We start from the raw sequence: 10,134 nt of genomic DNA, 5'->3' as shown, positions 1-10,134 counted from the left end.
AAAAGAGTCAGACATGACGTAGTGACTAAACAACAAAAATATGAGTCATAGCTCAACCGATCTTTTATATAAAATAAATAAAACTAGAAAAAAACAGAATCTATAGTCTCCGTTTCTTGTATAAGAATCTCATATGACTTAAGAATTTTTTAGGAAATTCCCTGGTAGTCCCATAGTCAGGATTCAGTGTTTTCACTGCCGGGGCCCAGGTTCAGTCCCTGGTTAGGGAACTAAGATCCTGCAAGCTGCACAGTGGGGAAAAAAAAATTAGCCTGGATCTTGTGTGTACAGATGGCATCACCTGGAACTTGAGAAGCTACAGGAGGGTATCGGAGGCCTGACAATGGCCAAGAAAAAACCAGGAGGGCAGAAGTCCAGGAATGTATTCCATATAGCCAGCCAGAAACCTTTAAGGTTAAAAATAAAGCAAAACCAGTTACCACTAACTTTAAGAAGATAAACATTGTAAATGATGAAAAAGTTAACAGAGTGAATATATCTTTTGTAAACATACAAAAGGAACTTGCAAACTTCTCAGAAGGCCTTTCCCTTGAACCTCTGCAGAAACAGCTGATTTCTCAACAGTGTCATGAATACATACTAGTTAATGTTGATGAAGCCACAAGATTAATGCCTCAGTTGTGATACACTGGTAATGCATCAAAAAGATGAATAAATTAAATGTTTTATACAAAAAATCAGAATTTTAAAAATTAATGCTTAAATCGATACTTTCCAGTTATCTGGAAAATACATTTATGTAAAACACCATGTTTCTTGACTACTGCACTCGAAAGCAGATGGGATATAAGAGCAAATATCAACATCTTATGTCTTGAAAAGATTATACTAAGTGACAGAGTGACATAAACTTTTAACCATACTCTCTTGAATTTGAGCAGAGCTTCCCTTTGTAGCTTTTGAGTGTTTCATATTTATATATACATGATCTATATTTAGCTTTTCGAAGTAAAAAGATTTCAATATTATTGAACTCTCCCTTTCAGTTCAGTTCAGTTCAGTCGCTCAGTCGTGTCCGACTCTTTGCGACCCCATGAATCACAGCACGCCAGGCCTCCCTGAGGCCATCACCATCTCCTGGAGTTCACTCAGACTCACGTCCATCGAGTCGGTGATGCCATCCAGCCATCTTATCCTCTGTCGTCCCCTTCTCCTCCTGCCCCCAATCCCTCCCAGCATCAGAGTCTTTTCCAGTGAGTCAACTCTTCACATCAGGTGGCCAAAGTACTGGAGTTTCAGCTTTAGCATCATTCCTTCTAAAGAAATCCCAGGGCTGATCTCCTTCAGAATGGACTGGTTGGATCTCCTTGCAGTCCAAGGGACTCTCAAGAGTCTTCTCCAACACCATGGTTCAAAAGCATCAATTCTTCGGCACTCAGCTTTCCTCACAGTCCAGCTCTCACATCCACAATGACCACTGGAAAAACCATAGCCTTAACACCTGTTTATTTTATAAATTTTTTTATCTTTGTCTGTAATGGGTCTTCGATGCTGCATGGGCTTTTTCTAGTTGTGACGAGCAGGAGCTACTCTTCTGGCTGCTTGTTGCATGGCCTCTCTTGTTGCAGTCACAAGCTCTAAGGTTCTCAGGCTGAGTAGTTATGGTTCCCAGGCTCTAGAGCATAGGCTGAGGGGTTGTGGTGCATGGGCTTATTGCTTCACAACATATGGGGTCTTCCCGACCAGGGATCAAACCTACACTGGAAGGTTGATTCTTTACCACTGAGTCACCAAGGAAGCCCTGCTGCTGCTGCTGCTGCTGAGTTGCTTCAGTCGCGCCCGACTCCATGCGACCCCGTAGACGGCAGCCCACCAGGCTCCCCCGACCCTGGGATTCTCCAGGCAAGAACACTGGAGTGGGTTGCCATTTCCTTCTCCAATGCATGAAAGTGAAAACTGAAAGTGAAGTCACTGAGTTGTGTCCAACTCCCAGCGATGCCATGAACTGCAGCCCACCGGGCTCCTCCGTCCATAGGATTTTCCAGGCAAGAGTACTGGAGTGGGGTGCCATTGCCTTCTCCGAAGGAAGCCCTAACACCTGTTTAAATGTTTTAAAGATCTTGAAGTTATAGATTTCTTACTTAAAATACAATTATTTGGGAATTCCCTGGAGGCCCAGTGATCAGGACTCTGTGCTTCTAATGCTGAGGCACAAGTTTAATTCCTGGTCAGTGAACTAGGATCCCACAAGAAGATCATGAATATATATTAATGATATTATTATTGTGTGTTAATTATTACATTGTAAGTATAATGTAAAGACAAATATAAGTATGCAAATACATATATGTTTATATAACTTAAATATGTAAATTAAATTAATTGTATATTTCAGAACACTTTGGCCAGCTGGTATTCTTTGTGAAATAGAAAGGGGCCCTCATCCTTTTGAGAGCAGAAATAATTCCCTTCTTCTATTTGGGAAAAAGAAGATTCTACACCTAGAACTTGGTTCTGTAATAGTCAATATTTGCTGGGCTATTTTTGAGGAGTGCTTAGTATCCAAACTCCCTTTCTATTTAGGGGAACATTTTCTTGCACAGTCTTGGTAGGAAACAGACCCATATCCCTTGGAAATTAGAACACAACTGCACAGTCCAGCCTCAACCATCTGAATCTGCCCCAAGAACTATGGGTCTGGAGCAAGTGATGTAAAGAAGCTGACTCTTCCAGGGTGGCAGCTGCAGCTCATGGTATCTGGAGCAGTTAGTGGCCACAGCGCCAGGGACAGGGTTCTGCAGCTGCAGTGATGCAGCCTTCCAACCAGGTTGTCCCCGTGGCATGACCGTGGCTGTGGTTACAGCTGTCCACCTCTCTCTGGTGCTGCCCATTTGCTCTTCTGGATGGCCAGCCTTCACATTCGCATCCACCTTCAATCCTTCCAAGAACTTCGTTCCTCCTCCAGAATCAGTTTTTATTGTCTGCAGTCAGGAACTCTAACTCATTTTCCAAATGGGAAAAGAAAATACAGAAAAACTCTTAGAGTTGAAAAAGGTGATGGGCATAAAGGAGACATTGGGGCTTCAGTGATAGCTCAGTTGGTAACGAATATGCCTGCAATGCAGGAGACCCCAGTTTGATTCCTGGGTCAGGAAGATCCACTGGAGAAGGGATAGGCTACCCACTCCAGTTTCTTGGGCTTCCCTTGTGGCTCAGCTGGTAAAGAATCCACCTGCAATGTGGGAGACCTGGGTTCGATCACTGAGTTGGGAAGATACCCTGGAGAAGGGAATGGCAATCCACTACGGTATTCTTTCCTGGAAAATTCCATGAACAGAGGAGCCTGGTAGGCTATAGTTCATGGGTTTGCAAAGAGCCAGACACAACTGAGTGACTAACAACCAACAAGGAGATATCGGGATTTGGAAAAGTAAAATAGGCTTTTTTCTGGAATTAGCATAAAGCAGTGACAGCAACAAGTCTTGTTAGAGTAAGACATTACCTGTAGCTGTGAGCAAAGCTGCTGAATTCCCAGGGAAACCAGGACTGCAATTCAGTTGGCACAAGTAAAAAATTACAACCCAGCATTCTAGAAGGATGTCACTCAAGTGCTGTGCTGAGTTGCTCAGTCATGTCTAATTCTTTGCGACCCCATGGACTGTAGTCTGCTAGTCTCCTCTGTCCATGGGAATGCTCTAGGCAAGAATACTGGAGTGGGTAACCATGCCCTCTTCCAGGGGATCTTCCCAACCCAGGAATTTAACCACGGTCTCCTGCATTGCAGATGGATTCTTTACCAGCTGAGCTACCCAGGAAGCCCCACTCAAGGAACAGAGTGAGGGAATTATTTTCAGAGACAGTAGTGTCTTTTATTCTGAGATCATGTTTTTTGGTGGGTATACTTTAGGATAAGTTAGACCTGGAAACACATAAAAGAATAGGAGTAAAATGTAGGCCCCAAACTTGACAATAATACAGGAAAAACTGAAATATTTGAAACATGTAAAAAATATTAGTGAAGAAATTAATAACCAATACATTTTTATAGGTGAAATAATGTGAAACCAAATTTTAACAATAAGAATTGAGGGAGCTAGTTTATGATTATGTGATAGAAATGTTTATAGTTTGGATTATAACTACTACTTAAGCTATCCTGAAACTACAATTCTATATAAGTTTAATAACAAATACTATAACTGGAATTGTTTACTATAACTGGAATTGTTAACAGAAAAATAATACTCTCTAACACACTCTATAGTGGTTTATAGGTTAAATTTGGTAACACTGAATTTAAGGCCATTTCAATGAAATGATACTTTTTTCATCTTAGGATCCCTTCAATCATACAGATTGGCTGAACATAATTAACAGAAGTTTGTGAAAGAAACAGATCCATATAGGCTTTGTTTCATGTTAGGTTTCAGTAGAAATGAGCCGCACTGTAGTTGCATGGCTTCTTTGCGCCTCTGTTTCCTCATTTGTTGATTATAATGGTAGCTACTTAATAGAACTGTTCTGAGAAAGCTAAATAAGTTAATACTGTAAGCCCTCAGAACAAAGCCTGATGTATTTTAAGGACTCAATAAGTGTTAGTTGTTTTTATTATGATTATTAGGTTTTTACTTCAGGTTAAAGTCAGATATACTTTCAATGGCTATGGAAAGGAAAGCAGGCTTGGGCAGCAGTTTAATTGGAACAAGATAACTTTAAAAACCCCAAAGGTGAGGCATTCTCAAAGGTGACCTAAATTTAGAAAAAATAAAAAGAGCAGAAATGTTTAAAGAAGCGTGTGCGTGTATGTGCTCAGTTTCATCTGACTCTGCGACCTCGTGGACTGTAGCCCACCAGGCTCCTCTGTCCAGGGACTTTTCCAGGAAGAGTACTGGAATAGGTGTCCATTTCTCTCTCCAGGGGTTAAAAGGAGGATCCACAGGAGATAACCTTTCCTCTTAGAGACCCATCACCAACTGCGGATGGCCCCCAGGGACATGCCACCACTATCCTTCTGGCAGCAAAGCCTATAATGAGTGTAAAATGGTCCACAGGCAGAGGGAAAAAAGGAGAAAAGCCTCTCTGAGTGACTTGTGAGTGGAGAGGATGCGGACATCCTGGGAGGAAACCAAGGAACCCTGTTCGGTAACCCTGGTAAGGGCTTTACTAAGGAAAACTCAACAACCAAGAGGGTATTGGGTTGTAGGTCACAGGAGCGAAAGCTGAGGGTGGAAGCAGGGGAGAGATCCAGAAAGGATGTTGCGGTGGGAATTACCACAGCTCCCACAACAGATGCAGGAAATGGAGCAAAGCCTCTCCACGTCACAAAAGCGGCGTGGAGGCGGGGAGATGCTGACAGGGGCTCTTGCTTGGGCTGGCTGGAAGTCCACACAGCTCAAACTAGACCGGGCAATATGCACTTTTAATCTGGGACAGAACGTGGGCTCTGGAGTCAGACTCTGGCACCTGTCAGGTGGATGAACCTGAGCAAGGTATTTAGTTTCTCTGGGCCTCAGTTTCCTCCTAGGAAAGGTGTCTTGCACACATCAAGAGCTCAGTAGACCTTAGCTGATATTATTGCTTGCTGACAATTTCATCTTCCAAAGAGCAGAGGAAGTAATAAGGGGAACTGCCACTCTGAACCTAAATTTGGCCAAAAGGAGGAATTGGTTGGCAGAGTGGAAGTGACAGGAACCTTGGGAAAGAGCAACTGTGTCTTCTTAAAGTTTGTGATAGAGAAATGCTAGGACACTGTTAAATGTGTTCCCCAGATTTTAACAATTAAAAGAATTGTTTTTCCATTTCCGTGGCTTGAAGCTTGAGAAAGATGCTCAAGAATTTGGTATCTTCTTAAGAACATCTCCTTTTACCTGTGAAATCTCAAATCAGTGAAAAAGGAGAAGGGACTTAGAGATCACACAGTTATATATATGTTTGGTTATTTGATTGTGAGAGAAAGTAAGCCTAAGATGGACAGAGCAGAGCAGGAACAATGATGAACACAAGAAGGTGGAGCACCTGCCTAACGTGCTTTTGAGAAAGTGAAAGCCTCTCGTGAATTGAGGCCTGTAAAGTGCTTCATAAAGTCATATTTGAAGCAAAAAAGGGATACGATATTTGTGGTCAATGTTGTCATGTTGGTGGGTGACAGAGAGAAAGAGGAACTTAATTTGTATTTTGCTTCTGTTTTCTGTGTCACAGGGAATGTTCTTAGAACAGAAAGGCCCAGAGGAGAAGTTTATCCGAGGTGAAAGGGAAAATTGTAAAAGACACTCCCAGTGTTTCTCTATGAATTCCAAGAATCTAGCCAGACAAATTACTTTCCAGAGTATCAGGAGACTTCCAGCTGAATTATCCTTGAGGCATTGTCTAAATGACAAACCTCTGGAGACAGACACTTATTACAATTTTCAAAAGAGTGAGCAAATTCACTTCCACACATCACAGCCATTGAATTTATTGCCAGTCCCAGAACCAAAATGGAATATTGATGAGATGGCTCATGAGCACCTCAAAAAGGCAGTCGTCACTAGGAGGCTAAAGAATATTTCTGTCCCTGCCATTTTGTGCCCAAGGAGGTTTTTCATACTAGCAATTCAAATAAATAATACCAACATTGGTTGATTTTCATCAGGAATGTGTTTTCTGGAACAAACACCACCAAATCAATTCAATTTCTTGATCAAGATGATCAAGTGTCAAGTGATAATGAGCATCTTTCTATGACACTCATTTGCAACATCTCCATTTTTATCCATTTTTATTTTATTTTAAAATAAAATGTGCTTTATTCAACTGAAATATTTTTCACTAGAGTCAATTCTTTTATCTGACTGCCAGTGCAGGGGACATGGGTTCCGTCCCTGGTCTGGGAGGCTCCCACGTGCGGTGGAGCAGCTAAGCTCATGCGCCACAGCTCCTGAAGTCTGCACACCAAGAGCCTGTACTCTGCTGCAAGAGAAGCTACCGCAGTGAGAAGCCTGGAGACAGCAATGACGAGTAGCCCCCACTCACCGCAACTGGAGTGAAGCCTGCGCAGCAACAGAGACCCAGTGCAGCCAAATAAGCAAATAAATACTTTTTAAAGGCTCAATTATCTTTCATTTATATTTTAAAATTTAGTTTTGTCTCATTTCTTGGTTTATTTATCTGTATCAGATCTATATCAAATTTTAATAAAATATCTGCCACGTTCAGTGACATTGTGATTGTCCCCCTACCCCCCATCCATTTCCTAATTCCTGGTGAGTACCCCAACTTTTGTCTGGGAACCATATATCCACCAGCCAGTGCAGGAGATGTGAGGAAAACTAACCCCATCCATCCCTGGCTTAAGAAAGGACCATGGCTCAAGTCAGGGGTCATCAGCAAAATCTCAACTCCAGTGAACAGTTATTGCAGGGGGTAGGATGAGACTTGATTCAGGTCAGTTGGAAAAAGACTTTTGGTGGGGTGTTTGGGGAAAGCAGTTCTCTTCTCTTCCATTGACTGGTATGATATGAAGATGTGGAGCTGGGAAGCACTGCAGCCATTTTGTTGCCATGAGGTAGAATCCTGGCAGAAGGCTAAGCCACCACATACAGGAGGACAGGACCTATAGGCCTCCATGGAAACTGAATGGAAGCCCTGATTAAATTACATCTGAATGAGCTAGGTATGGATTTTACTATTATACAAGCCATTAAATCCCCTTCCACTGCCCCATTTTAGCCAGTTCAGTTGAACTTTCTGTTCCTTGCTACTGAAAATGCTTTAACTGATACACCCACTGCGGATTTTCCTTTACGTCATTGTTTCGATCAACTCCAGATTTTCTTACTCAAATTTGACAGGCCTTAATTTCATCTAGAAGATTTTTATTTTTTAATTTTTAGGTAAAAATAAAATTTTAAATGTTTCAGTATAAGCAGTTGTGTGTTTCGTTTTCTGTGGATTGTGTCTGAGATATTCATAATAGATTAGATAAAAAGTTAAAGATAATTTATATGTTCAGTTCAGTTCAGTCACTCAGTCATATCCGACTCTTTGAGACCCCATGAATCAGCACACCAGGCCTCCCTGTCCATCACCAACCCCTGGAGTCCACCCAAACCCATGTCCATCGAGTCGGTGATGCCATCCAACCATCTCATCCTCTGTCATCCCCTTCTCCTCCTGCCCTCAATCTTTCCCAGAATCAGGGTCTTTTCCAATGAGTCAGCTCTTCTCATCATGTGGCCTAAATATTGGAATTTCAGCTTCAACATCGGTCCTTCCAATGAACAACCAGGACAGATCTTCTTTAGGATGGACTGGTTGGATCTCCTTGCAGTCCAAAGGTCTTCTTCAACACCACAGTTCAAAAGCATCAATTCTTCTGCACTCAGCTTTCTTTATAGTCCAACTCTCACATCCATACATGACTACTGGAAAAACCATAGCCTTGACTAGACGGCAAAGTAATGTCTCTGCTTTTTAATATACTGTCTAGTTGGTCATAGCTTTTCTTCCAAGGAGCAAGTGTCTTTTAATTTCATGGCTACAATCACCGTCTGCAGTAATTTTGGAGCCCAGAAAAATACAGTCTGACACTGTTTCCAGTGTTTCCCCATCTATTTCCCATGAAGTGATGGGACCGGATGCCATGATCTTTGTTTTCTGAATGTTGAGCTTTAAGCCAACTTTTTCACTCTCCTCTTTCACTTTCATCAAGAGGTTCTTTAGTTCTTCACAATCTGCCATAAGGGCGTGGTTAGCAAAGGTGAAAGAAATGGGAGTGTAAAGTAGGATTTTGGGATTAACATATGTATGTTGTAGTTTAGTCACTACTTAGTGCCTGCCAGGCTCCTCTGTCCATAGGGTTTCCCAGGCAAGAATACTTGCCTGGGAGAATACTTGCCTGGAAGGTGGATTGCCATTTCCTTCTCCAGGGGAGCTTCCCCAAGCGTGGATTGAACCCACAGCTCCTGTGTCTTCTGCACTGTAGGTGGATTCTTTACTACTGAGCCACCTGGAAAGCCCTAAAAGATGTACACTACTATATATTCATATGTATATTACTATAGACAACCAACAAGGAGCAACGGTATAGCACAGAGAACTAAACTCAATATTTTGTAACAATCAATAAGGGAAAAGAACCTGAAAAGGAATATATATATATGTATATACGTGCAACTTAATCACTCTGTTGTACACCTGAAACTAACAGAATATTGTAAATCAACTATTTACTTCAATTTTTTAAATTTATTAAAAATAAAATAAAGTTATTGTTCCACTGTTTTTTAAAAAAGATGCATACTGAAGCACTTAAGGGCAGAATGCAATGATGTCTTAAAATACACTTTTAAATATTTTAGCAAAAATTAATAAAGTGAACTGAATGGGAAAAAATTCTTGCAGAAGACACTGAGCACACAGAGGGGAACAAAAACAGTAGGTAAAGGTCACAGTAAACATCAGGTCTCCTAGGCAAGGAAAGGGACCACCAACGGCATTGTTCTCAGTATTTCCTTCCTGCTTAGGTTCCAGCTTGGATGCCCTTTGGGACTGTAAGTTTCTGAAAAACTGATGTCTTTATCAGGACGTCCCCTGGGGCGTCAGATTGGAGGGTAAGGTAACTGAAGGGCTCTCCCATGGAGGAAGGAGAGAGGTTCTGGCAGGCCCGAGGAGATGCTGGAGGAGGCAGATTTCAACTGGATGAAAGGCAAAAATAGAGCTGATTTCTTGGGGAAGCAGCAAAATTCCCCTCTCTGGAAGCATCAAACACAGGCTGGAAGGCTTGGGAGTGCTAGCCTGGATGTTTTCTACAGTCTCTTTCAGCCTCACATGCCAGGACCCAGGGAAAGGAGAGAAGGGTCTGGAAGTGATAAGGGCAGGATAGGGCTGCAGGGAAAGGGGCCTGGACCAGGCACTAACTGGGTTTGGCCTCGAGCTCATTCTCTGGCTTCCCTCCTGGGACACTGTTTCTCAGTGCTGCTTCCTGTCTCTCACAATCTGGAGAAACTAATTTCCTTCAGTGGCTGATCTCATTTGATAAGTTAAGGGAGGGGAGCCCAAGCCAAGCCATCACAAGGCATTTCTTGAGCAGAAACAGGGAGCTCAGTCTTGACAGTTTCTACCCCCATCCTGGTCAGTCTCCACAGGAGGGAGGACTAGGAGAGAAGCTGCAAGTCAAATTGCCGCAGTATTTGT

The 10,134-nt window shown here is 42.3% G+C and overlaps 1 pseudogene; it reads left to right on the top strand.

Moving 5' to 3' along the window:
* Nucleotides 344-645, top strand: LOC102175715 (annotated as a pseudogene).

This window comes from Capra hircus, chromosome 1 (genome assembly GCF_001704415.2).
Source record: "Capra hircus breed San Clemente chromosome 1, ASM170441v1, whole genome shotgun sequence".
Taxonomy (NCBI): domain Eukaryota; kingdom Metazoa; phylum Chordata; class Mammalia; order Artiodactyla; family Bovidae; genus Capra; species Capra hircus.
This window is presented reverse-complemented; position numbering and strand designations above follow the sequence as displayed.